The sequence below is a fragment of the Cricetulus griseus genome, chromosome 6 (genome assembly GCF_003668045.3).
Source record: "Cricetulus griseus strain 17A/GY chromosome 6, alternate assembly CriGri-PICRH-1.0, whole genome shotgun sequence".
NCBI lineage: Eukaryota > Metazoa > Chordata > Mammalia > Rodentia > Cricetidae > Cricetulus > Cricetulus griseus.
In genome coordinates this window covers 116,324,203-116,351,785 of record NC_048599.1, presented here as the reverse complement: position 1 = coordinate 116,351,785, position 27,583 = coordinate 116,324,203, and the positions used below count along the sequence as shown (strand labels likewise).

Genomic DNA, 27,583 nt, shown 5'->3' with positions numbered 1-27,583 from the left:
TCTTCCACTCCCTGTGTTCCCTCCAGAATGCACTGTGCCACTACAAGTCTAAACAAGCAAGAATGATACTAAGCCATCTAAACCTTTCCTCTTGTGAAGTTGATTGTCTTGGGCATTTTATCACAGCAGAGGAAAGCTGACTACACATGACATTAACAAGGGTGCACTCATTACAGTTTCTCCCTACCGTGAGTGTATCCCCGCTGTGTGTATCTGTGCATCAGAGGAGAGCTGTGGGCTGGTAAAATTAACATGGAACAGCATCTAAGAAAGAACTCACGAGCTATTGGGAGACAACTAAAAAGAGGGGTGGAATGGTGAAGAGTCAGGCCTGTAACTCAACTACAGGAATTGGGAGAAACCCCTCAGGAGTTCTCTTTTAAGTGTCAATGATACTTCAGAGAGGAGATGACAATGACATGAGTGAGAGACAAGAAATGGGCCTATTTCCCAGTTACACACTACTATCAAGACTACATTATCTCTGCTACTTGAATACCCAGCTTCCATAACTCAGGCAATTTTATAACAGTAACCACAAAGCTCAGATATTTTTTTTTCTACACTTTAATCTCATATCATTAAGCATTCAGTCCACTAACAGAATTACGGGACTCTTGATTTGGGGTTATTATTAATTAGGGCAGTTTTGCACCCAGATTCATTTTGATAGATTCATTTTATAAAATGAAACAGGCCTGTCATTGATCACATTCACACTCTTCATCATGAGCCTCCACACCTGTGGCTAATTTACATCAGCACCAGCGGAAATACTGGCTTTCTGGTCATTTGCGATATCACATCTCTGAAGACACATCTTACCTGACAATTAATAGGAGCAGTCTATATTTACCATCGATAACCCAATTCCCAAAGGTGACAGAATCACTAATGTAAATTAGAAATTTACTGAGGGCCTTATGCATGCATGCCAAGCAAGTGCTGCACACCCAGTTCAGACACTAATTCACATAATGCTTTGTTTAGTTTGACTGATCGCTTGGTTGGTAGGAACAGTGTTTCACTCCGTATCTTGGGTTCTCCTTGAACATGCAATCCTCCTGCTACAGCCTCCTAAATACTGAGATTACAGGTACACATCACCACAATGGTTTACTACCTCCATCCTTAATTGAAATGTGCTCTCTTTAGCCAACATTTACAAAAAAACAAAAAAGCAAACAAACAGACAAAAAAAAAAACCTATATATTTTTGTATATACTGGCTAGTTTTTATAGCAACTTTGCACAAGCTAGTGTCATCTGAGAGGAGGGAACCTCAAATGAGAAAATGCTTCTCTAAGATCTGGCTAAAGGCAAGCCTGTTGAGCATTTTCTTAATGAGTGATTGATATTGGAGGGGCCATTGCATTGTGAGTGGGGCCACCCTTGGGCAGGTGGTCCTGGGTTCTATAAGAAATCTGGCTGAGCAAGCAATTAGGAACAAGCCTGTAAGCCACACTCCTTTATGGCCTCTGCATCAGCCTGTGCTTCTAGATTCTTACCCAGTTTGAGTTCCTGCTTTGGCTTCCCTCAATTGACTATGATTCAGGATATGTAAGCCAAAAAATTCCTTCTCTCCCTAGGTTACTTTTGGTTATAAGTGTTTCATCACAGCAATAGTAACCTTAAGACACAAACATATATGTATATACACGCATGTATGTGTGCATGTGTGTGTGTGTGTGTGTGTGTGTGTGTACATTATGCTACACATGAGTTTAAAAAGAAATTCACAGGATGGGATGTAGCTCAATGACAGCACTTGCCCAGCATATGCAAGGGCCCACATTCAATCTCCAAAGCCATAGGACAAAATACAACATTTTAATTCAAGAAAAGCTAGAAATAACTTATCAACCCAATATTTCCCCAGGTGCTAATGCTCTCAATGAAGTTCCAACAGAGAGTATATATCAACAAACTAAACTAGCATCATATTTGGCTGTGCAGATCCTCCAATTCCAGGTGTCCAGAGAATATCAGCATTTAGCAGGTGGAAGAGGAGAGCTCAGGCAAGGATTATAGAAAACAATGGGGTCATGGGACATATGGAGCCTACTAGTTCTTCCCTGTGGCTATATGGGAATATGGTGGGTAACTTCAGCAAACCCAAAGTGGAGTATCACTGAGATACAAATGGCAAAAAAGAACTAACACTTTCAGAGCTGTTTCCATTGAGAGACAGGACATGAGGGGCTGGAGAGAGATGTTCAGTGGCTCAGAGCTTGTACTTCTCTGGCAGAGGACCTGAGAGTTTGGTTCCCAACATCCATGCTGGGCAGCTCAGAACTTCCCGTAATTAATCTCAGTTCCGGAGGAACATACACATACCCAAACACATACCCAGGCATACACACATACACATAATTACATCTTTAAAGAAGATAGGACATGAAAATACAATGGATACAGGAAGGAAATAACGTTAGCAGTCACCATGTCTATCACTGACACTGTCAATAATTCTTAGAAAACTCCACTGTTCCAGATGACTAAACCCTAGTCCATTCCATGAGCATTTGTCTCTCCGACTTTGCTTTTGTACTTTTTAAGTATGTCTAAAGAAAGATGTAAATAAATATGAGTACTCCACAGAAGTAGGGTCCAGTCTGCACTGAAAATACATAAGTAAATTCTCTAGATGCATGTGAATGGTTCCCAGCCATGGGGTTCATTCATCAAATAACAAGAATGGTAAAAGAACCTAGGATCTCATACAGCCAATCACAAACAACATGAATTTGTGGATACAGATATAACTACACACACACATACACACACACACACACACACACACACACACACACACTGAAATATGGATTTTTTTTCAGTCAATCACATGGTCTGACCTCCAGATAATTTACATGCCAAAATCTAATCACCAATATGGAGATATTAGGAGGCAGGTCTGAGAAAAGCAAGCAGAGCCAGAGTGTAGGATCTTATGGGATCAATGTCATTGGGTTCCCTGGAGTTGCCTTTCAATTGCCACCATGTGAGCACACAGAGAGATCCTCTTGTTTTGTTCTGTTTTTCAAGGAAGTGGCCAGCACACTGCACACTCCTCAGTCACAATCTGTCTCCTCCCAGACACTGGTAACAACCCCAGCCTGAACCAGACAGCCAGAGTTAGAATTCCAGGCTTGCCATTTGCTACCTTCAAGGCCATAGGCACTAACTACATGCTCCTCATTTCCTTCGTCTGTAAAATTAAATTAAAACCCGTGCCTGCCTGGCAGAGTTATTAGAAGAATTACATGAGCTAATACATATAAAGCACTCAGAACAGAGTCTGAAAGAAGGAACTACCATTTCAAGGCGAGGGATCACTGTTACTGACACTCTTGTGACCATAGCCCTGACTTTTATAACACTCATTTCCTTCCTTTCCTTACAGATTTTCCTTTCACCAACTTAAACCTCAACCCATATCTCCTGACTTCTCCCACTCTGAAAGACAGGGCAGAAGGCATGAGGAAGCTGGTGCTGAGTCAGCCCTCCTGGATCATCTTTACTTCCACAATGAATAATAAATCACCTGGCAATTCTCACAAAGGACTGCAACCTAGCTCTGCCCCACATGGGCTGAAAACAATGGTAAAAGCAATGATCCCTCCACCAGGGGCATTTACTGGAAGGATAAAGGCAAACCTTCAGATTAATAGCCACTGCCTGTGTGTTCCTGGCACCAGCTAGCAAACAGAAAACTAAAACCATATCCCTGCCACCCAGCTAACCAGGTCTTCCACACACATTACCATTCTTTATCAATATGGACACACCTACCCATTTAAAATTCTGTGAAGTATAAAAAGGAAAAAAAAAAAGTGTTACAACTAGAATTCACCCAAGCCCTTTAAACAATAGGAAACAGTGATATCCTGACATTTAGAAAAAGCCAGTCTGCACTGAAGAGCTATTGAGACATGTCAAAGTCCATTCACTATCTAATATTAATCACCTAGGGGTCACATTTCCCAAGAGCAGCCCCTTTCATTTGCCATCTACATAAAAATTACAGCAGGAAAAAAGTTGCACCCTTTCCCAAGGATGCCTAACATAAAGGTCCTGTCTAAAAGAGCAGTTTGTTCACAGCTCTTATTTTGCCATCTGTAGTCAAAAGATAAACAAAACCATGCTTGGCAATGCTAGGCTTCTTGGTGCAGCCTGGGAGTGGCCTTTGAGTGAGAAATTTACAGCAAGGAACCTTGGAATAGCCCAAAGTCAGAAAGCAGTTTCCAAGAATGAAAGGCAGGCTACACCTGAAAGTATTCTGTAATTGTCCCTCCCTCTTATCTAAATCGCCTTCTGCTTGATATTCCATGGGGATAAATGAATAAGCCTCACTAGTAGGCGAGCATATCACAAGCTATTTTTTTCAAGATTCACCTCCCCCAGTGCTAGCCGGAAGGCTCATCAGGTAAAGGGAGCTTGTCACCAAGCCTGACAACCAGAGTTCAGTCCCTGGGACCCACATGATGGAAGGAGAGAACCAACTGGCACAAACTGTCCTCTTCCCTCCACAAGTTACACACACACACACACACACACACACACACACACACACACACACACACACACACACCAAATAAATAAAAACATTTACAAGAACAGATTCTTCTCCCTGAGAGTGCTTAGGTACCCACTCTTCTTATTCCTGGCCCTGCCCATCAAGAAAGAACTGTCATCCTTCTACAACAGAAAGGCTTAAACTCTTGGGTCCTGGGTTGCCAGCCTCAGACTGAATGGGGGACATTTACCTCTTCCGGATGTGCACTGTAACTGTGTCATAAATATCCAAACGCGAGCAACAACATGGTTCCTTCCAGATGTTGCCATGAACAGGAAGAGGAGACTCAGTGACAGGGCGTTTGTTCCTTGAACTTTATGTTTCTTTCACCTACAAAATGAGGCTAAGGGGGCCAACTTCCTGAGTTCCTTAAAAAGGGGGGGGGGGCAAATTAACCTAGATTTGAAACCTGCAGGTAACTGGTAGTCAGTCGCCTCTTTTAAAGAGATACAACTGTCTGCTCTACTCAGTACAATTTTTCTTTCCTCCTTTGGAAACCTAAGGTTTTTGAGGAAGAATGTTCCCCTCTGCCCAGAGCTCAGTGTGACAAGGCATTGAGGGGGGTGGGGTGCGGAGGGGGGATTCATTTGAGAAGAGGCTAAGGAAGAACACAGAATGAGTGCTGATGAGACCAACCTTTGACATCATTCTGCTGTCTTCTAGAATGAGACAATAGGTGTTGTTGGGGTTTTAATTATTACCTCTCTCTCTCTCTCTCTCTCTCTCTCTCTCTCTCTCTCTCTCTCTCTCTGTGTGTGTGTGTGTGTGTGTGTGTGTGTGTGTGTGTGTGTGTGTGTGTTCATATATCACATGTACACAGGCCTATGTGATACCACATCACACATAGAGAGGTCAGAGGAAGAGACAAGTTCTCTCCTTCCATCATGTGGGAGCCCAGAATCCAACTCAAGTCATCAGTGTCTTTACCTATTAACCATCTCATCATTGAGACAATGGTTTGTGTACTATTTGCTTTGAACTGGGAAATTCAAGCATACTGGGAAGGGGACACAAGGTACACAGTGTTGTGGCGACTTTTCCAGCAAACTTTTGGGAGTGTAACTTTTCAATAGTATTTATATCCATTTCTATGGTCACAAATCCGAACTGACCCAGACAAATAGTTTGGAAACTGCCATTAAGTTTTAATGATATGTGGTTCCGTTTCTAGAACAGTGCACATTACTAAGGGAAATTGTGCAAAAGAAGGAGGGGGGAATGGAGGGAGGGCTGAGGAGGATGAAGGGGAAAGGAAGGAGGAGGAAAGGGAAGAGGAGGAGGAGAGGAAGAAAAGAACCGCCCCTCGGCCAATCAGTGCCTGTGGCTGCTGGCTGGGAATACCTCGGCCCTCTTTGCAGCTGTCGTCTCCTGCAGTTGGTATGAAGCACAGCCAATCTGGGACTGGCTTCCAGGGAGAACAGCATTGTTTTATTGGCTACTTAGGCAGTGCACACACCATTAATGGAGTTTTTATCTCTCCTTTTTCCTGTCAGTGCAGAACCAGCCAGTCTGACTCTGTTTATCATTAAGAAAGCTTTATCCCCTCCCCCACATGCTCTTAAATCCAACAACATCTGGGAAACTCCCGCCTCTATCTTATAAAAAGGGAAACGGATATAGAGGGAAAGGTGGAAAAAGTACAGCTCTAGTCACACTGAAAAAACAACAAATTCCAACAGGCAAACTTCTCTTGAGCCACCCTGAACCTCTGAAATGCTGTTGGTCTGAAAAAGGGAAGGGACCAGCCACCCTGTCACTTTAAACTGTAGCAAGATTGTTGCCATTTTGACATGTAGCTTCTAAAAACTAATGAAAACAGAAGAAGTGGAAATAAAAGTGATATCTTGGGAAATTTCCTTGCTAGGGAGTCCAATTTTAAATAATAATATTTAGAAGATCACTTTTTAAAGTTTTTTTTTTTTTTCTCAGAAAGGGTAAATGCAAAGACCATTTATAAGACACAGTGAGCCCATCACTAATGTAGGAACGAACAGAGAAACCTGGCACCATTAAATCCATATAGCACATCCTCTTGTCACAGACACTGTCTCCTCTGCAGCCGAAGTTCGATGTTTGGTTAGATCATGCTCTGAGACAGCAAGTCCACAGAGCTACCCACACATCCAGTTCACATTGGTGAAGGAGCTTCCACCATGCAGCCACTGGCCCCTTTCCTTCACCCTGCTCCCTGAAAAGTGTGCACACCCTGATCTTTACTGAATACTCAAACAAGACTCATGGGGACCCAAGTGAAGGTCCCTTGGACACTGATGCTATATCAACAGAACCTAAACATGTAAGCCCAAGCAATCCCTCCTGCCCTTCCCCCAAGCCACTGTTTTCTCTAACAGGCTAGCTACTAACAGCCATGTAAGATCAGAAGTGTTTGCTTCCCCAGGAATGCTCATTACCCCAAAACTGAACAACTGAGTGTCAGCAAAAGTTAACCAATCACTTTTAATGTTTTGTTATTGTTCCATTGGTTGGGGGGGGGGGGTCACAAAGTGTCTGAGCTACTGAGCTACAGGCTGGTGCTCCCTAGAAGCTGTGCCTAATGACAGTCTCCATAAGGTAACTTGATCCTCTCACAGTGGGAGACTTGAGTAAGCACTGGCCTCTCCCTGGTCTTGCCTTTCTATTGTCCCACCCTGCAGGGCCAGCTGTTTCTGACAGCCAAATTGCTGCATGCTAAGCAATGAATGCTGTCACGGAAGGAATTTTCATCTCTATAATGCACAGGCCTCCGTGGACAAATTATACAGCTTATGGTGCTGGCTACAGGATGCTGCCGCAGGCTTGAAGTGCTGCCAAAACACAGCCTGTCCTCCACGATCCCCAGTCCCAAGCTGACAAGACAGTCACCAAACATGAATCTGAATGGCCACATAGAAATGGAACATGTGTTTTCAGAGACAAAAAAAAAAACCTGTGGGGAATGGCCATCTCACAGCAATCTGTGATGGACCGATAAGGTGTGAGAGCTCACCAAGCTATGTCATATCATGGAGCCACCCTAAGGTGATCGACCCACCACTGCAGTAAGGCCTCAGCTCTCTGCTTCTGGGAAAAGCTAGACTTACTCAGAAGACATAACAGAGTTACCACTTCGTAAAAGCCAACAAAATGCAAGTGACCCAAAAATAGTGCTCATTCATAATAAAGAAGAGCCTCGACATGTGCTTTATGGAACCATTCCTGCCCAGCTCGCCAGCCTGCATCCCAGCTTTTCCAGTAACAACCCCTGAAATCTGACCTGAGATTCCAGGCGCCCCTTTTTCCAAATCCACGCTGAGGGTGGACAGACTGCACCATGTGGCACATTGAATTGGATTGGGGGTGAGCTGTGACCTAGACTGACTCAGCCACAGTGGTGCTGGGATCTTTACTGGGAACAACGAGTAAAGAAAGTTTGGTTTTTGCAGTATGCATGAATGTGGGAGAATACGCCACAGCAATCATGCTATCGCAAAGGGAAATCTTGCCTGAGAATAGAGCTGACACAGGAAGAATTTGGGTGCCTGCTGGGGCTGGGAGGGGGGGTGACAAGGGACAGGAACAAGTTCCCAGGGACACTGCTGGAGCACTAGTCAGCCCAGATCTGAAGCAGCCATTCAATGTCACCTTCCCTGGGCTTTCTAGGGCTTACAAATGCAACTAAACATGCACACCTTCACTCCCTATAACAGCATCCAAATATCTATCTTACCATGAAAACCAGGAAAAAATAAAATGTTTCCTTGTAGCCCTTACACCTGCTATAAGCTGGAAATGGGAAGTGTGGCCTAATTCAGGCCATTCTGTAAAGCAGGTCCAGACGTCTGACCTGAATTCATGGAGAGATGAGCAAGGTAAGCTCATGATTTGCATTTTTCTTGGTGTTATAAATTTTAGTGTGACACAAATGGCAGAGAGAAAACCGACTGGAAGCTAGTGTGGTGGCTTAGGTATGCAGTCCCAGCACTCCAGTGGCTAAGGCAAGAAGAGACGTCATGACTTTAAAGCTAGACTAGGCTACAAAATGAAATCCTGTCTCAGAAAGAAAAAAAAAAAAAAAAAAACAATCAATCACTGATCACACATTCCATGTCAGTGAGTCCAGCTACAAGAAAGGCTAGGAACTCATGGAATCCTGGAGCAGAGCAGTAGAAAGGGCTACTCTGCTTCACTTAACATGTAGGTTGGTCACAACACAAGCACCTGCGTGCCATGAGCTGCCAAGGCCATCACTCGCAGCATCCTGCAGTCATCCACTTTATCATTAACTACTGTCTGGCCAACAAGGGCAGTGTCCAGGTCAAGAACACCCAGCACTTTCAGACAGAGGGCATATGCAGAACCAGGGTGGACTCCCAGCCACTGACAGCGAACTATAAATAGCCTCCCGCCTGCAGACCTGGCAGAGCCACAATTCTCCCTCTCCTGTTGGTGACAGAAATGCAGCCAGGATTCCCCCCCACCCCCACCCCACCCACCAACCCCACCCCACCCCACAGAAAAGTCAGGACAAGCAACCAAGCATGACAAAAATAGGAAACGTGCACACAGCTTCTCAGCACCACAGTAGGCCTTCTGTCTCACCCCCATCTTGTCCATCCTTGGCTTCTGATCCCTGAAGATTGAAAACAAGATATGCTAGAGCTGAAAATGAGTTTTTAAATATCAATTTGGGGCTGAAAACAAACTAAAATATACAGATTGCAGTGCCACTGGAAGGGAAGAAGGCCAACCTTGCCCTACTTCTTTAAGACAATCACAGAGCCCCGGAGTTGGCTTGATTTGAGAAGAAGCCATTCTCTAGAAACATTCCTTACTATGAACATTGTTTTAAGAAATGAAAAAATAGAACCCACACAATACAGAACAAAAGGCAACACTCCTTACAAGGAAGGACCTACCAAAGTGCTAGACACGCCGGTGCTCCAAAATGTGGACAGATCTATTCAATCAACTTCCTAACCCTTGCAAAGCTCATATTAGAAATAAACTTGAAAGTACAGAGGATATCATGGGCCCACTGAGTTCACTGTCTTTCCTACCCACATCCACATACACCCCCATGCTGGGTAGCAGACATTAGAGTCGTAACAGCAAATGTGCAGGGCATTAACATCTACACAGAAGTAGTCCATCCATCTAACCACATTACTCCTATGAAAGACCCCATATCTGAGAATACGCTTTCCACATAAGAACATACAAGGCTACTTATAGACTCAACTGACAAGCCAGGCAATGTCATCAACAGCCAATAACATCAATGGTCAAGGTCAGACAATGATAAACTTCGTCCATACTTTCATCCCACTCCAAAGAAATGATATGATACACAGAAACATTTTAATTAAAATATTCACTTTGGTCAGAGATCCACTGTACCTTTCATCTATTACTGGAGACTCACTGTATGAACTTCAGATTTCCTAGTTCAAAGGATACTATATTTAATCAGATCACTGTTACAGAAGACCCATAATACAGAATAAATCTCAGGCTTCAACAGTCGTTCCTTGAAAACATGAATTTTGGGCTGAGGTCAGTGGCAGTGTACTTGTCTAGTACTCACAGTGTCCTGAGTTTGAGCTCCAGCACTACAAAAAAAATGAGAGCAGAGGGATGGGAGGAATTTAATGCTAATCAAACCACTTCTGAACTGGATAGTTTGGAGGTGCCATCACTAATGACAAGTGGAGTTTCAAGGAGCTCCAGTGTAACAAATGGGTCAGATTAGTGAGAGGGCTGGTTATGCCATTCCCTTTCTGCAGAGTAACAAAATATATACCTACAGTCACAGCTATCATGATTGCCATGTCCAACAGAACACCACCCAACTCAGAGTCTTACTGTAGGCAATTTGTAACATTCCTAAATCATTACTCCTGCCTCAGTTCCTCCCGTATAGTAAATACTAGTAAACACAATATTCTAAATATTTTCTGGTACCAAACATTGCTGTGCTAGGGATTTATCTGAAAATTATTATACTTTATTCTCCCAATATGCACCATGATATATGAGTTTTCTTCTTTTTACAGATGGAAAACACTTCAAGTTCACAGAAGTTCATGTAACTTCTATAATATCACCACTCGAATATGTGGTAGACCAGCACACCCAGCTCCACACTGCCCAACACTACAGAGATGCTAGAGCTGAAAATACACAGAAAAACTAGTGTACTGTCCACTGTATTACAGCCTCTGCATCCTTTCTCCTCTGTGATACCACAGCACAGGAGTACCATGGACCTTATGGTGTGTCTGTGGTGATGGAACACTGTCACTCTAAGTAATGGTTACATGACAAGGACTTCAGCAGTCACTGGATTTGTGGATTACAATAAAACTTAAAATGAAGTTGGCCATTAAATACCAGCTTGAAATTACAAGGAAGGCTAAAATTAATCACCACCCAAATGATTTGTGCTAAAAAGTCACAGCACCACTTTAAGAGGATTAGGGTGGCAGCATCCATTCATTCAAAGTAAGACTGAGACAAAAGGAAAAGAAAAAAAAGTGCTACTTGATAACCTTAAAATGGAACCAAATAAAGCAGGGCATAATCAGAAATGCAGCCAAAGACCCATACTCACAAGCAAGCTATCCGAGGGGCAAAGTAGATGGCACCAAGCAACCATCTCCTGTGGGTGCCCAGCTGCCCTCCCTGACTCCAGCCTCCACTGCACCACAGGAGATCACCTTGAGTACCTTCAAGTATTTTCTGGGGATGGTAAGTAAGGAGGACAAATTCCTACAATCCCAGCAGAAAGGATGATGCAGCTAAATTCCACTAAAAAGGATGAGTCCAGTGAAAATAGATTTCCAGGAGAAGGCATGACAAATTCCCAAGTAACAGTGACACCACCCATTCTGCCAATGACACTCAAAGCTAGCTTCATTCAGCAGACCTCCAAAGCCACAGCCCCAACCAGGTTACCAGGCTTTTCTCTGCTCACCCACTGTGCTGTCTGTCACCTCTGTTCCCTTTCCAGACACTCAGTGAAGGGCCCAGAGATACAAAGGGCAGCTCCTTTGCTCCAAAGAGAAAGGAACAAGACATGACATTAGCAAAACAAAACTCTAAGGATGCAGGCATTATGCTGGCCTGCTCCTGTCACCTGGCAAAATGCACTCAGGCAGTACCCTGATCGGCCCAGGGTTCCAAGACTACTAGTCTGCATACAGGTGCAAAGGACCCCTTTATAAAAGACAGACCCGTCCACTTATGCTCTCCCTGCTCTCTTTCCCCACAGTTCCCCTGGGGCAAACAGGACTTTTCCTGTCTCCCTCTTCTCTTCTGTCCTCTCTGTCTCTCTGTCTCGGTGCCTCTTTACCTCCCCCCCCCCAACCTCGCCCTTCCCTTTCTAATAAAACTTCTCACTTAAGCTTTGTCTGCCTGGCATGTTTGTCCCTGCACCTTGGTCATCCTTGCATGCCATGGAATCCACCAAGGTACCCCTCGATCTTTATCATAACAAACACAACCAAAACAAGTTGTGTCGTATGCCAATCAAAGAAACAATCTATGGCTGCTGGCAAAGGTGATGTGGATAGAATAATCTGAGTCACCTAGCAGTCATGTCCATATCCTATTCCAAGAGCATGTAATGTCTTCAGTAAGGTTTGTGGAAGAATCCCCCTAAAGGTTCGTGTGTTCAAGGCTTGGCCCCAAATGATGGTTCAAAGTTTTGAGATGTGACTGCATCATGAGTACTCTCATTGTCTCAATGGATTCATTCATTGAGGGGTTCACAGTTTGATGCCATTATCCTGAAACGGTAGAAACTAAGCCTAACTGGTCATCAACTTCTGGAAACATGAGCCAAAGTAAGCCATTCTTCCTTTAACTTGTTTCTCTCAGATATTTGTCACAGCCACAACAGGCCTGACCTACACAGAGCTTATGTGGAATAAGGTCTTTACAAATTAATTACACTAATTAGGTTAAGGATATCAGTCTCAGATCATCCTGGATTATCTGTGTGGGCCTTAAGTCCAATGGCAGTGTCCTTACAGAGAGAGACAGAAAGATCCTGTGAAGAGGGGGAGGCATGGACTGGAGTTATCCAGTCACAGACCAAATGAAACTGGATAGAACTGGAAAGAACAAGAAAGGAATCTATCTCCCCTCCCTCCAGGCACCCAGAGCACAGAGCCCTGCTATAACCTTGACTTCACACTTTAGACTCCTCCAACTGTGATAGAATTCATTCCTGTCACCAGAAGTCGTCAAGTTTGCCTTAGGAAACCAGTAAGAGACAGCCAGTGGGAAAGAAGAGGATCCTATAAGCCAGAGGAAGAAACAGCAAAGGAAAAGCCAAGCTGGCCAGGGAAGAAACAATGGGGAAAGCCAGCAGCTTGCTGCACCACACACGAAAAGACACAAAAGCTCAATGTGTTCTTGGGCTAAACAGCAGCCCCAAGTCAATCTTGACTCGACTAGTTTTATTAGTGAATGGGGACTCAGTAGACAAGCTCCTACAAGAAAATAAAACCACAATGTGCTGTGGCAGGAATATTAACATAATATTAAAAAGGAGAGTGGGGCTAGCTTGGAATGCCTGATAGTACTTCTCTTTGTCAAGAAAAATCCTTGAAAAACAAAACCGGAGTGTCCACATCCTTATCTCCAGAACCCGTGAGTGCTGCCATATATGACAAGGGACTCTGCAGATGCAATTAAATAAGGATTTGGAGGTGAGCTGATTATCCTAGATTATCCTGGTGGGCCCTAAATATAACCACAAGCTTCCTTAAAGAGGGAGGCAGGGAGGATTGTAACTCCAGAGAGAAAGTGATGAGACTACAACAGAGACTGAAAAAAAAAAAAAAAATGTTCTTCACAGACAGAAGAGGACACAAGTCTCAGGAAGCAAATTCTCCCAGAGAGTCTACAAAACTGTAAGGGAATAAACCCTTGTGTTCCTGAGATTAAAAATGTCATAACTTGGCATAGCAGCAATAGCAAATTAATTTTTATGTTTCTGTTCTGAAATTCAAGTAAATTTTTCTTCTCTGAATTCTTCCTGAAATGTTTCCCCATTTCTGTCATCGTTGTCGTCCCCATTCTTCCTGATCTCCATTTCCTCCACCCCTTAGCTCTACTGGTCCCAGTTAATTCTGCACCAGTTCCCAGTCATCACCCTGCCTCTCTGACTAACACTTCCCAACTTACTTGTTTGAGAGAACTCTTTGCCTTGTAAAACTAAGCACTATCCCGCATGGCTCCTAAGAATGGCTCAGTATGTAAATCAAATGTCAGGACCTCAGTTTGGATCCCAGAAACCATGTAAACCAGACATTGAGTCCCATATTTCCAGTACTTGCACTGCATGAGGGAAGACAGAGAGAGGAGGAACCCCCCCACCCCCAGCCAGCTAGCTTGGCATACACAGCAGCCAACAACAGCTTCCAACAAGGTGGAAGAGAAGAACCAACTTTCAATGTCCTCTGACTACCACAAGCTCCATTGGATGGGGACACACACAGACACAGACACACACACACACACACACACACACACACACACACACACACACACACCAGCAGAAAAAGGGAACAAGCTAAATCTTCCTTTTTTTCTTGAGAGCAGGGGGCTGTTGAAAGTCTCCAAAAGGGAAGAAAAACAGCAGCATATGCTGAAAAATTAGGTCATTTTTGGTCTCATATAATGCAAACTAGCCTCGAACTCCTGATTCTTCTGTCTCTACAAATACTGGGATTATAGGCATGTGCTTGCCACACCTAGGAAGAAATGTGGGGAAGGAAGGATGGCTGAAACAGAAAGAAAAAAACAAAGGATTGAGAAAAACAAAACATGCCTGTGGGCTCATGGGAGGGGATGGTGGGTAAACCCCTAGGAAAGGGCTTTGAAAGAATTAAAGAAAAAGAAATAAACCATAAGATCAGAGTTTACAAGGCATTTTATACATAAGGCCTCTGGTAAACTTTTTATCTCTAATTAAAATAGAAAATGTATTTTATATTTCAACTCATTACCAGTAATGCATGTATAAAACTAAAATTGAAAATTGCATGAAATAATTCTTATCCTTGCAAGACATGAATTTTTATCCAAAGCTTCTGTTTCCTTTTATTTGTAATCTTGGGTGTTACTCACTAAATTGACCCAGTGAGGACTAAAACGAGTAGTTTTCAAGAAATTTTTAAAAAAGTAATAAACTTCTGAGTGTCAGGTCAAAGACTGACCTGGGCTAAAAGGTGGTTAACAGCAAAAAACCCCCAACCTACTCTATTCTCCTTTAATGCTGTGACAATGTGGGGGGAGGGGAGGCTTAGAACTTTCCCCTTACAACTGCTTTGTAATGGAGAGACAATTTTTTAAAGCTTTAAAATTCAACATCAGAAACAATCTCTATTCCAGTGGGAAGCTTTTGATTTGTTCATGACAATTCCCTACTCAACCACTGATAACTCCCAACCCATCTGGCTCTCACTCTGAGACCTGCTTTGACATTGAATGCTCCATTCAAGGAATGAACCTGCTATGAGGTATGCAAGATAAACGAGGCCTGGTTCTTACGTTCAAAGACTCGGGAGTCTACTAAAAACAGCTACAAAAGAACTAGACAAGTAATGATTTAGGATGCATAAGAAGGATAAACTGGTTTTAGCCAGGATCTTCATGGAGAAAGACATGGCACTGGGACTAGGCAAGAGATGAGGTGAGGAGGGAGAGAACCGATGTAGGTACGAAAGAGTGCAGGAAGCTTGGCTACAACCATGTAAAGCCTGTGCCAAAATTCTCTGCTCTCTTCCCGTCAGGGTGGGATTACACCCTCTTGGAATTCAGGCTCTATGACAGCTCAACAGTTTCTAGGACCAAGTCTTAAAAAGCTTGCAACTTCCATTTTCTGTCTCTTGAGATACCTGCTCTTGGATGCCATGTTCTGAAGAAGCTCAAACAGCCTGTATGGAGGTACTACAGGTAGGTGTTTCAGTCAACAATCCCAGCTGAGCTTTCAGCTTGACAGCATGGGCAGCCAGCCGTGAGGGGATGGAAAGAATAAACTGTCAGAGGGATCCAGTCTCCAAATGCTCCCAGCTGCTGTCCCAGACATGGGCTGGAGAAAAGATGCCCCTAGCTGTGTGCAACACAGGCGATGTCTCACTGACAGTGAGCATCAGCAAATGAATGTTACCTGGATTTGTAGAGCATGTTATACAAAAATGAGCAGGTGAGACAGTATCTTCAGTGTTAGAGGATGTGGAGAGTCTGAAAGGAAACACCCCCTATCTTAAAAGCAGTTTAAAAGTTTTTCTAGATACAAAATGGCCAGCTCATACACTGGCCAAGGAGTTGTGTGGGCTGACTGGAAAGATTACATGAACAGCAGTATAAAAGAAGCATTTCTAGCAAACTGAAGAAAGGTCTGGACAAGCTAAACAATACCGCCTCTGGTTTTCCTAACCTTAACTACTTCACAAACAAATTACAGGAGGGGAAAGAAAGATAATCTGACATCTATTCCTTTAGTGGTTTCTCACTGAACTACCATCCAAGTCTATCCAGACTGCAATCTGAGTCTCTTCTCATAGCTCAATCCCACCTAGACCAGACTAGACCAGAGTAATCACTACTCCCACCTACACCAGAGATTGTCCAACTAAAACTTTCTACCCAAGATAGACCAGTGCTTTCTTAAACACCTTGTCTAGCCAGGCAGTGGTAGTACACACCTTTAATCCCAGCACTCGGGAGGCAGAGGTAGGTGAATCTCTGTGACTTCAAGGACAGCCTGGTTTTCAGAGTGAGTTCTAGGACAGCCAAGGCTTCAAGGAGAAACCCTGTCTCCCTATCTCGAAACACCCCCCCCCCAAAAAAAACCACCTTGTCCTGTGACAGAATCCAGAATCCACTAACCTCTTGTTCAGTTATGGTGTAGCCAAATTACTGTAACATTCTCTAAAATACTTACATCTCAATACCGTATTGTTTTATAGGTGAGAAACAAACAGTGCTTTCAAATAAAATGCACTAAGAACATCACTTCTAGATTCCACAAAGACAGTCATCTTCTGGAACAAAGCATTGAAACTCATGGAAATCATAAATCACTTTGAAAATACTCTTTACTCACTAGTGTGGTTATCTTTTTTAGTGGTATCCACACAAGTAGTGTTTGTTCAGAATACTCAAGCACCAGGAAGAGCCAACAAATATGGTACAGCATTTGAATAACCTACCAAGGTTAGCAGCACTAGAGTCATGTGTCAAAGCAGCCAATTTAGGGACTTTTTTTTTTCAAAGCTTAGTAACTCTTGGCACACTACTCACCATTATACAAAGTATTCTACACATGAACTTATTCACATTTACTTCATTTTCAAAAGTGACTCACTGTTAGCAGACGATACAGGCCACAAATATACATGTATAAACCAGCAAGGATAACGAGCAAGCCTAACTGCTTGAATTGTGACCATTTTGCTCCTTCATGCTCTGTTCTTAATTGCCAGAATAGTTGACCTTAACCTTCTGTTCCATGGGTCAGCGTTTCCTGCAATGACTTTCAACTTGATTTTAAGTCGGTAGATTCATTAGAGACAGCAGCATCTCTATGTAGACTGGAGTCAGTAACTACCTTATTGGACAATGAATGTTCTGAGAATCTTTGAAAACGGAAATTCAAAAATAAGAGAAAAGCAATTTCAGAAAATTCCAAAATTTGGAGAACTATATGTCAACAAAGAAATACCCAAACTGATCTAACACTTAGATGTTTCTTCAGAACAACTACAATGACAATTCCACCAGACTCTCTAGACAACAAACCAAAGTCCCAGGCAAGATTGGGGAGCAGATCTTAAACACTTAGAAAGTGGCTCCTAAGAGCTTTAATAGTAACAATAAGGTCAAACAAGAGTCACAGAGTTTCCTTCTCCAGTAAGATCCCCACATTGTCAGGTCAAGGGAATGCACACATCTGGCTAGTTAGCAAAGCATATAACAAAATCTCTTATGAAATATTTGTGATTTAACATAGACAGAAAGTTGAAGAAACATACCTACTAAGTTTCTATATAAAGGGTTGTGTTTGGGTTTCTACTGCTATAAAGAGACACCATGACCTCGGCAACTCTTTGAAGGAAAACACTTAATTGAGGTAGTGCCTCCCAGTTCAGTGGTTCAGTCCATTATCATCATGGCAGACAGCATGGCAGCATGTAGGCAGACATGGTGCTGGTGACATCTTTCAGACAACAGGAAAATGGTCTCTCTCACTGGGAGTAGCTGGCATATACGAGACCATAACCCACTCCCACAGTGACACACTTCCTCCAGTAAGGTCACACCTACTCCAACAAAGCCATGTCTCCCAATAGAGCCACTTCCTGTGGCCTTATGGGGGCCAATTACATTAAAACTATCACAAGGGTAATGATTAGAACTCAAATCTTTCCAAAAATGATGGATATGATACATACACACACACAAAGTCTATTGATATGAACAGGAGCAGACAAACTAGGAAATAAAATAGCAATAATCATCATCATCATCATCATCATCATCATCATAAGGTCCTACACCTGGCAGAGAACAAAAGACAAGTAACAAGCAGAGGACAAGGGAACAAGGACCAAGCAGTAGCACCCAAGAAACAATTTCAGATTTCTGTTGATAGCCAGACTCAGTGAGTAGAACAATGTGACCCTCCCAAATATAGCAGTTTGGACTATACAAAACAAACATGGATGTAAAAAATGACAATACGGAAATAGTTCATAAGCTTCCAACTCCGTGCAGCTCAGAGAAGTTCGATGGCATCTTAGGCTGCCCAGCCATCTCTGTCATCTGAAGAGCTTTCAGATGTCATCATGGGGTTCTGCTCAGGTAGCCCTTCATTGTTACTTACTAATGGGCTCAAACCTCAGGAATAGACACTGCCAATTTGGTCGGCTGAGAGAAGCCATGAAGAGCTTCCTTTAAGTGAAAAGAAGCAGGGTCTCTCTAAATAGACCAGACTCACCTACAGACATCAATCCTCCTGCTGCCTCAACCTCCTGTGTGCTGGGGCTACAGGTGTGCTGGGGTTATACTGTGCCTGCTAAAGAAAAAAAAAAAAAATCCTAAACAGCCAAACCTCAAAACTGTTGCTAGGGATCATTCCAAAATTCAAATCTAATCAAATCTCTTTCCTGACTACACTTCTCCAACAGGAACAAAGTTGGAGAGCGTCTGAATTGTTCAGCAAACAGTAAGCAGTCTTGGGGAGGGAACCCCTCCTCACCTCTCCAGCCCTGCATCCCAGCACCGCCATTAGGACACACATACTGTAATCTATTGTTTAACTAAACTATCTCAAGTTCCCAGCATGCGCCATGTTTTCCTGCTAGGCCCTCCACCTCTGTGTGGAATGTTCTCCATTCTGGAGTACCCTTCCTTACATCATAAGGCAAACTTGTCACCTAAAGTCTTACTACCTTAATAACCCCCTTGTAAAGACCTTGCCTACATGCTTTCCCCAAAGCAAGTGGGTGTTTCCCCCATGGATCTCTGCTGTACCCTGCACACCTTCTACCCCTGTGAAACTGAATCCAGACACCTATATGCATGGCTCCCTCCCCAAGCTGTGAATTCTCTTGAAGCCAGCAATAGCACCTCTGGGCCTTGTGTCATTAGCACAAAACCTGAAAAAAAAGTTAGTATTCAAAGACAAAAGAAAAAGTTTAAAAAGCATGAACTTGAATCAAACAGATCTGAAAATAAAGAATGAGGTATTTCTTAATTACTATCATTCCATTCTCCTTTTTCAGAGAAATATATCTAGTTACCTTTCCTGGATTTACACAAATATTGGGGTAACCATTTCAATCTCCATCGAAGTGGAATTTTATTGACAGGTATGGTAACACATAACTTGAATCCCAACACCAAGGAGGTAGAAGCTGTCAGATCTCTGTCATTCCAAAGCCAGCCTCCTGATGTACATAGTATGTTCCGAGCCAGATTGAGCTACCCAAAATTAAAAAATAAAATAACAGAATTTACCATCAGGCACAAAGAGATCAATGATTCTGCCACAGGACTAAGAAATATCAAGTGCACCAAAAAGTGTCTTTATCCACAAAATACACTTACACTCTCCCACTGTTACAAACTAGTCCAGTACCTTTTAATGCCTCATCACAAGAGAGAAAACTGTCTAGTCGGAATCATAAATGGCACTTGGTGGTTTCAACCAACTATAGCATGCCTCCTAGAGCATGAAAAACTACAGTATGTACAACTATAGCATGTCCCCTAGAGCATGAACAACTATAACATGATCCCTATAGCATAAAAAACTATAGCATGATCCCTAAAACATGAACAACTACAGTATGATCCCTATTGCATGAACAACTATAATATGTATGACTAGAGCATGTTCCCTAAGTGAACAACTCACATGTACCTCCATCATCAGACATGTCAACTTTAAGGCATGACTCCTGGAATGCCATCAGTGGGGAGACTGAGGCAGGAGTACAGCTCAGGTTCAAAGCTGATGTGGGGTACTTTGTGGGTTTTAGACCAGCCTGAGCTACAGTGTGAATAAATAAATAAAATGCCAACTTCTTAGGAATCATAGCTATGGTAGACCACCATATGTACTGTTGGAGGAAGGTCTTCCCATAAGGCAAAGTCCACACTCTTAACAGCAGCATGCATTACCTTCTGATTTGGACTTGCTGGGTCTGTGGTCTTTTAGCCGGAGGGTAGCCGAATCAAGTGGAGGGAAATGACTTAATAGTCTGTCTGACTCATATTTTGCCCTTTGCTCCTCCCAAAAGAAATAAGCTCTTAATGCTACATCTTCTGATGACCAAACATTAACTCATCCTCCTCCATCTCTCTGATGACTAAAATGTTCCTTCCTTCATAATGAAACAGCCTGAGATTTTAATATAAACACAAGAAAAAAAAAGAGTCCAATTTTTTATGACTTTTCTTCAGCCCAGGATACCCTAAGAAATAAAAAAGAAAAAGAAAAAAAAAACTGCAATGCAAACTGAATTTCACAAAAGAGACTCTACTCTACCAGCCCTTAGTAGAGACAGGAAAAAAATACTGTATGCTTTTGTCATCCTGCAGCTGTAATCTAGGTAAGAAAAAAGCCTACAGTATTTCCTTCTAAGACAGTGGACTGACTCCCTCCCACCTCATCCTCAGGCCCCACAGGTGTGCTCCCCTCTGTCTTCCCATCTTCCCGAGTGGCTCTTTCCTACTTTCAACTGTCTACTGCTCAGCCAAAACCCGTCACTAACCAAACCACTGACTCTTATTCTAATTCACCAATTCCATTTCTTTATTCTCTAATCATTCCCAATCTCCAAATCCTAATATTGTCGATTTAATGACTCATAAAAAATATATACCTACATACATATATGCATACTTGACAGTGGTTCACTGTGATTAAAAAGAAAAAAGTATAGCACTATAATGACCCTCGTGGTTCTCAACATGTAACCAGAATGTGCATGACATGCCCTGTAACTGAACATGTTACTGAACAAGATAGGTTTTTCTAGATCTTTAGCTCCTTGAAGGGGTTTGACCATTCTCTGTGTTTGTCCCTGCTCCACAGTTCATGAGAGGCTCTCATACAGAGGCAGCCTCTACACAAAGGATGGTATTAGAACACACACACACACACACACACACACACACACACACACACACAGTCTGGTTTATGATGGCTCAACTTAATGACTTTTTTTTTTTAACCTTATAATAGGTGGAAATGTGTGTGCCATTACTAGATCCTATAATCCATTGCTTTTTCCCTTACAGTAGGTTGAAGAGAATGAGCATTTAATAGATCCTATAAACCATACTTAGAAATGGGAATCTGGAAACCAGTAGGTAAGGGCACTTACTTGCCTGATAAGCCTGGTAATCCAGGTTCCATGCCTGGAATCCACATTACAGGTGGAAAGAGACAGTTGACTCCACAGAGTTATCCTCTGACCTCCACATGCCTGCCATGGCATGCATACACCTACCCATACATCATACACAAAGAATAATAAATGTTTCTTTCAACGTGAGGTCAAGAATGGTGATGCACAACTTTAATCCAGCACTAGGGAAGCAGAGGCGGCCTGATTTCAGTCTGTTCAAGGTCAGCCTGATCTACAAAGACCTATATAATGACATCCTGTCTCAAAAAAGGCCACGAGAGGTGGATCTCTGAGTTTGAGGCTAGCCTGGTCTACATAGTGAACTCCAAGACAGCTAGGACTACATAGAGAAAGACCAGCCTCAGAAAAAAAGAAAAGGAAGAATTGGAGGATGGGAGGGAAAGATGGAAGGATGGAAGGATGGAGGGATGAAAAGAGGAAGAGGGAGAAGAGAAGAGAAGAGAAGAGAAGAGAAGAGAAGAGAAGAGAAGAGAAGAGAAGAGATGAAATTGGAAGATTATTAAAACAGCCCAATGGGTAAGGACACTAACAGCAAAGTCTGATGACCTGAATTCAATCCCTGAAACCCACAGCTGAAGAAGAAACCCAGCTCCCCAAAGTTGTCCTCTGATCTCTACAAATGTGCCACGGAAGCAAGTACACGTACACACACACACACACACACACACACACACACACACACACAAATAAATGGTTTTATTGTTTTGGTTTTCGATGTGAATTTTGATCTTTCCCCAGACTAATAATAGGTAAGATATCCATTCCTTTCTCAGCTGGGCTTAAGGCCAAACACCTATATTCTATAGAATAATATGTGGCTAACCCAAGCTGTTGCCAGGTTAAAATGCCTTTTGACTTTGGATGTTTTCGACTTACACTGGATTTATTAGGACACAGATTCCTCATAAATCAAAGACATCGAAGAGGGAATGCCAAAACAGGCTGAGAAAGGCCAGGCATACTTTAAATGTTTACAAAAAACATGCAAAATGATAACATCGGACTGACCTCAAGATAATTGCATGGTCTACTTATGACACAAGTTCAAGCTATATGATGTATGCATCACGCCTCTGTCAATCCTGCTGGTGTACTCCTGTGACTCTATCACTCAAAGGTAATGGGAAGCATCATATGAATGGGAAGTCCCCCTCTACCCACCATTACTACTGCCACCCAAGGTCCTAGAGTAGCAGTGAGTGAATGAATAATTCAGTTTAAAAACAAACAAACAAAAACAACTATGAACACTGGAAACAGAAAACAAAAATTTAAAACATACTCTCCATCAATATAATGGGGAAAAAAAAAAAAAAACACACCAGAAGTTGTGTTTGCATCCTGGATTCATCTTGAAAATCATTAATCACCATCAAGTCCTATTCTTACTATATATAAACTCCAAAGCATTCCTTTCCTGAAAAGTGCAATAATCCTATTGTCAGCCTTGCTTCCTGCATGAGGTGCCTGAGAGGATCACCAATGTCATGCTCTATGTAAGCTCAGAAGTGAGTGAGGGGAACAAAGGTTGGACTCTTATCACATACTATCTTATCACCACCATAAAAAGAATCCTTAAAGACATTTAAAAACACGTGAATTCTGACCTTTCAATTGTTGTGTCCAGGAAATGACAAGAGAAGCATCAGTGAAAAAGTGGAGGGGGGAGGGCATATTAGCTGGCCATGTCCCAAAACAGTTTCCTGGAGCCCTGGGAGGCTCTGTCGACTCCTGTGAATATCCAACCCTCCCTGTGGATAGCCTCCATGAATAAGCAAGTGTCTGATCATCAGGCCAGGGCTTATCTCCTAAGGTCCAGTATCACTTTGGGCCTTTCTTTAGCAAAAACTTCTAGAAAAGTCCTTAGTTTCAGCTAGCTACTACCTCCTCCTTCTGGACCCATTACAACTTGACTTCATTTTAAGTCTACAGAAAAAGCACTAAAGACCTTGTAAATGACCAACACAAACCTAGCCTCATGGCTCAAGCATGGGCTTAGAAGGTCATCTGCTGCAAGCACTCTCCCTAGTGTACCAGCCACCTCCTAGCTGTCCCCACACTGCTCTTCTCCAGACACTCACACCAGACTCCAGGGCAGATCTACTCTCTGACCTATCTCCCTGCAGACTGGTTCCCCCCCACCCCCACTCCAACTTCCCTGCTGCTGCCTGCACTAGGTATAAGTGCTTATCTGACCCTGTCCAGGTGCTGTCTGGGCTGGCCATTCTAGACAGTTCTTCCATATGCCCCAAGGCCAACCAGTCCAAGTCACCTACCAGTGTTCACCTACTGCTAATTACCTCAGACACTGACCCCTCCCAGATCCCACCTTCCCTGTCTGATGCCACATCTCATCAATTCAGCATTCCAAACAGCCTTAAAACCTCTAAAGCCACACCCATTGCTAAATAGATGCCTGTATTCCTCACTGTCCTTCCAGCCTGTCATTCTTCCTTGAGTGTTCCCACAGTGGAGGGCCTGGAGGACTGCTGGTCCCCTGGCATTCTGCTAAATAGCATTTCGACTCTTTTCTTTTTAATGGATAATGTTCTTTTCTATTGCATATTAAAATCAATCCATAAGTGGCACATCAAGACTACATTTCCACACATTTAATTGCTTTGAACAACTTTCATACATGATAGGATAACTTGGGGGACCTTTGAAACATTCCATGGTATCCCAGACCAATTTAGTCACGGGCTCAGCAACTGGGATGGGGCACAGGGATGCAAACAAGACTGGGAACCACTCCATCAGAGTGTGGTTGGGGCTGGTATTTAAGGAAAAAGGAAAATTCCTATGTATGGTAAACAAACAGAGCTCCAGCTTTGGCTCGGAACCTCAATACTAAAAGTCCTATATCCCAGGACATCCCTGATTCCCAGGCAAGTCCAGACAGCTGGCCTCCCAGCACAGAGAAAGCAGTGTTGAGAGCCTGGGAAGCAAGGCTGCCTTTCCCAGAAAGTGCTCTGCAGAAGGCAGTCCGCTAAGCCTGGGGTGTTAACAGCTGCACTGGTTCCTCTGTGGAATAAATTTGGAAGACCCCAGGGATGTCCCAGTAAAAGTGATTAAGTTAATGGTTTTCCTCATCACAGACACTTCAGAACTCTCCGAGTACCTTCTACACTATCGGAGACAATGTGTTTCTCACACTTATTTGGGGACCTTTTATGGAAGGAACTCCCTCAGCGTGATTTAAGTTCCTGATTTTTCTTTAATTTTTTTAAAAAAATTATTACTACTGTGTGTGCACAAGGGAGGTGGGGCAAACCACAGCATGCACTCATCGGGAGTCAGAGGACAACTATGTTGATTGAGTTGATTCCCTCGCTCCACATGAGGTCCAGGGACAGAACTCAAATCCCTATGCTTGCCTTTACCTGCTGAGGCAGCTTGCCCCCTGATTTAGGTTTCAAGAAACATTTATGGGTGTTGTCGAGATGGCTCAGTCAGTAAATCGTGCTACACAAGCACAGGGACCTGAGTTCAGATCCCCAGAACCCATGTCAAAACGAGGCACGGTAACACATGCCCTTAAACCCAGCTTTGTCGCTCAGGGAAAGGAAGATCCCTGAAGCTCGTTGGCCAGCCAAATCTAAAGTGCTTTAGTTTCAATGAGAGACTCTGTCACAAAAAATAAAGGTGGAGAGTAATGGAAAAAAGGTACTCTACACTGACCTCTGGTTTACACACACACACACACACACACACACACACACACACACACACACACACACACACGTCAATATTTTAGAAAATAGGAGTCTGCTACTATTTCTGCATTTTCAACCCTTACTTAAAATCAAAATCAATACTCCTTAGCAGGTGGCTGGTCCTTTCCCAGCTTTCATCTTTTACCCCTTGCTGTCTGCTCATTCGATCTCAGCTTTCTAAAAGCATTCAAGTCACCTGGTGAGAATTGTGAGAAGCTGGGGCCACCAGTTCAGCAGGATTCCCAGTAGACGCTGGTCTGTGTTTCTAACCACATCACTGCTGCTTTCTCTGGTCCCACTAGTACTCACTGAGACAAGGGGTGATGCTGACGCTGCCCCCCTGAAAGCCTTTGACCACCTAAGAACTTGAAGTTGAACCTTCACAATCAGCTGGCAAACATCACTGCCCTGGAAGATGACCCCTGAAGCCCTCTTAAGCAGAAGTGTGCACCCCAGCATTACTTCCCATTTACAGCCCCAAGCCAGACTGACTTCTCTGTTGTCTCCTTGCTACTTGTCTTTCTATCTGTCTGTCTGTCTGCCTCTACCAGGCTGAGCTTTCCAACAGCCTTTGTGCCACCATGCTCAGTGGCTGACCGGCAAAATTTGGGAGGATTGGGCATTCAAGGTCCTAGACTACGAAGAATTGGAGGCCAACCTAGGTCATGGGAGACACTGTCTCAAACAACAATAACAGATAAATGGAAAACAAAAAGGGAAAAAAAGACCATCACATAAGAAAAGTCTGCTGATGTATTATGAGTAGGACCCTCAACAGTAGAGTCTCTGTCACCTTTGAGAAGTCAAATCAAAACAGAACATCATCACTCCATTCCATTACCTCCCCCCACGATTCAAAAAAATAAGATGAAACTTCCAGGCTTCTTGAACAGCGAACCCAGATAACCGTCAGGTTAACATTTAACGGACTGGAAATCAACAGCCAAAGTGGGACGAGAAGCACCTTCACCTCCTAGTCCCGCTGCATCGCTTCGCTGAGAATCCTCCCAACGATGTGAAGTTTAAGCGACGCTCTATGAAGAGTACCATGGAAGACACAAGGCAGTCAGAGCTGTCAAAATCACCGGTGATACATCACACGTAAAACAGCATTAGAAATGCGCCGGTAATTATAATTAGATACTTGCACCAATCTAATACACCTGCACTATGTGAAATTACAGCCAGCCTCTCCAAGGTTTAACTTCCAGATCGAAGTTTAATCCTAAAGTAGGCATAAAACCCTATAGAAACAGGGTACATTTTACTCACGAGGAGCAAAAGCCACAGTTTAGTGCTTGTCATTATAAGGAAGGTGGCCACCTTTAATGCTACATTATAGAGGTGACACAAGGTGCTGGTATTTATCCCACTCATTTGTATTTAAAGACTGTCTCTTGAACCACATGACTGAGATGGCTGCTGCCACTATTACTGTGTATGCCCTACTACCTCCTTTCCCCTTTATGCCATACCTTCATAACCATAAATCTAAAGGGTACTAAGGAAAATTCAAACTGTGATCTGGAGCTGGCCATGATGGCAAACACCTATATATAATCCCAGCACAGATGTAGAGACAGGAGGATCACTTCGAGTTCCACACCTGCTAAGAGTACAAAAAGAGATCCTGTCTCCCCGCAAAAAGTGAATGATGTATCCATGAATAGTCATCTGAAGTCATAGTTTTAGTGACTACATATGATTCAATTTTATGAATATAAATAAAACTTAATGTCTACAAGAGAATATCTAAGTTTTTCATTTTGTTTTGCTTTGTTTTTGCTGTCTTACACGTAAGTAAATAAATCTGCATATGGAAAGAGGTTTAGTAAATGCCACCCCCCAAAAAATGTTCTAGAAAAAAGGCTTATATTAGCAATCCAAAAATTCCAAGTGGATCAAATGAAAAAGTCAAGTACAGTGCTTGGCTATGGGAGTCAATTCTAAAGGGAAAATGCAGTACAGAGAACAAATGTCAGTTTTACATGATGTTATGTGTGTTTAAAACTTGAGCTACATCTAGTTTGGTAAGTGTAAAGAGGTCACTGCCATCATTACGCACTGCGAATGTCCTAGTGAGAAAGGCCTATAGATGTCCTGCAGGCATGGAGCTCGTCCTGGTTTATACAGGCCCTGTGTTCTAGTCCCAGCACCACCAAGGAAAAGAAAGCTGACTAAATACTTCAAAAATAAACCTTACTTTACCTTCTTCATTACAAAATGATCAAAAGCAGTCTCCTCTAGTCTGCTCCATAATCATAAATAAAAATTTGCTGTTTCTTATAGACTGTCCATCACTAGCCTATTGCTTTTTTTAAAGCTATTAAAAATAAAACTTTTTCCTTAAGTATAAAAAT

At 42.9% G+C, this 27,583-nt stretch overlaps 1 protein-coding gene across 3 annotated transcripts in view; it reads right to left on the bottom strand.

The window, feature by feature from the left end:
* The window catches only part of Acvr1 (activin A receptor type 1), a 119,240-nt gene that overhangs the window by 79,261 nt on the left and 12,396 nt on the right, over positions 1-27,583 (bottom strand). The window contains exon 2 of one of the 3 annotated variants that reach the window (XM_035446228.1): positions 18,567-18,644. The exons of the other annotated variants lie outside the window; for them this stretch is intronic. The gene's annotated coding sequence lies outside the window, so the exon portion shown is untranslated. The remainder of the gene's footprint in view (positions 1-18,566; positions 18,645-27,583) is intronic. 3 annotated transcript variants of the gene reach the window in all.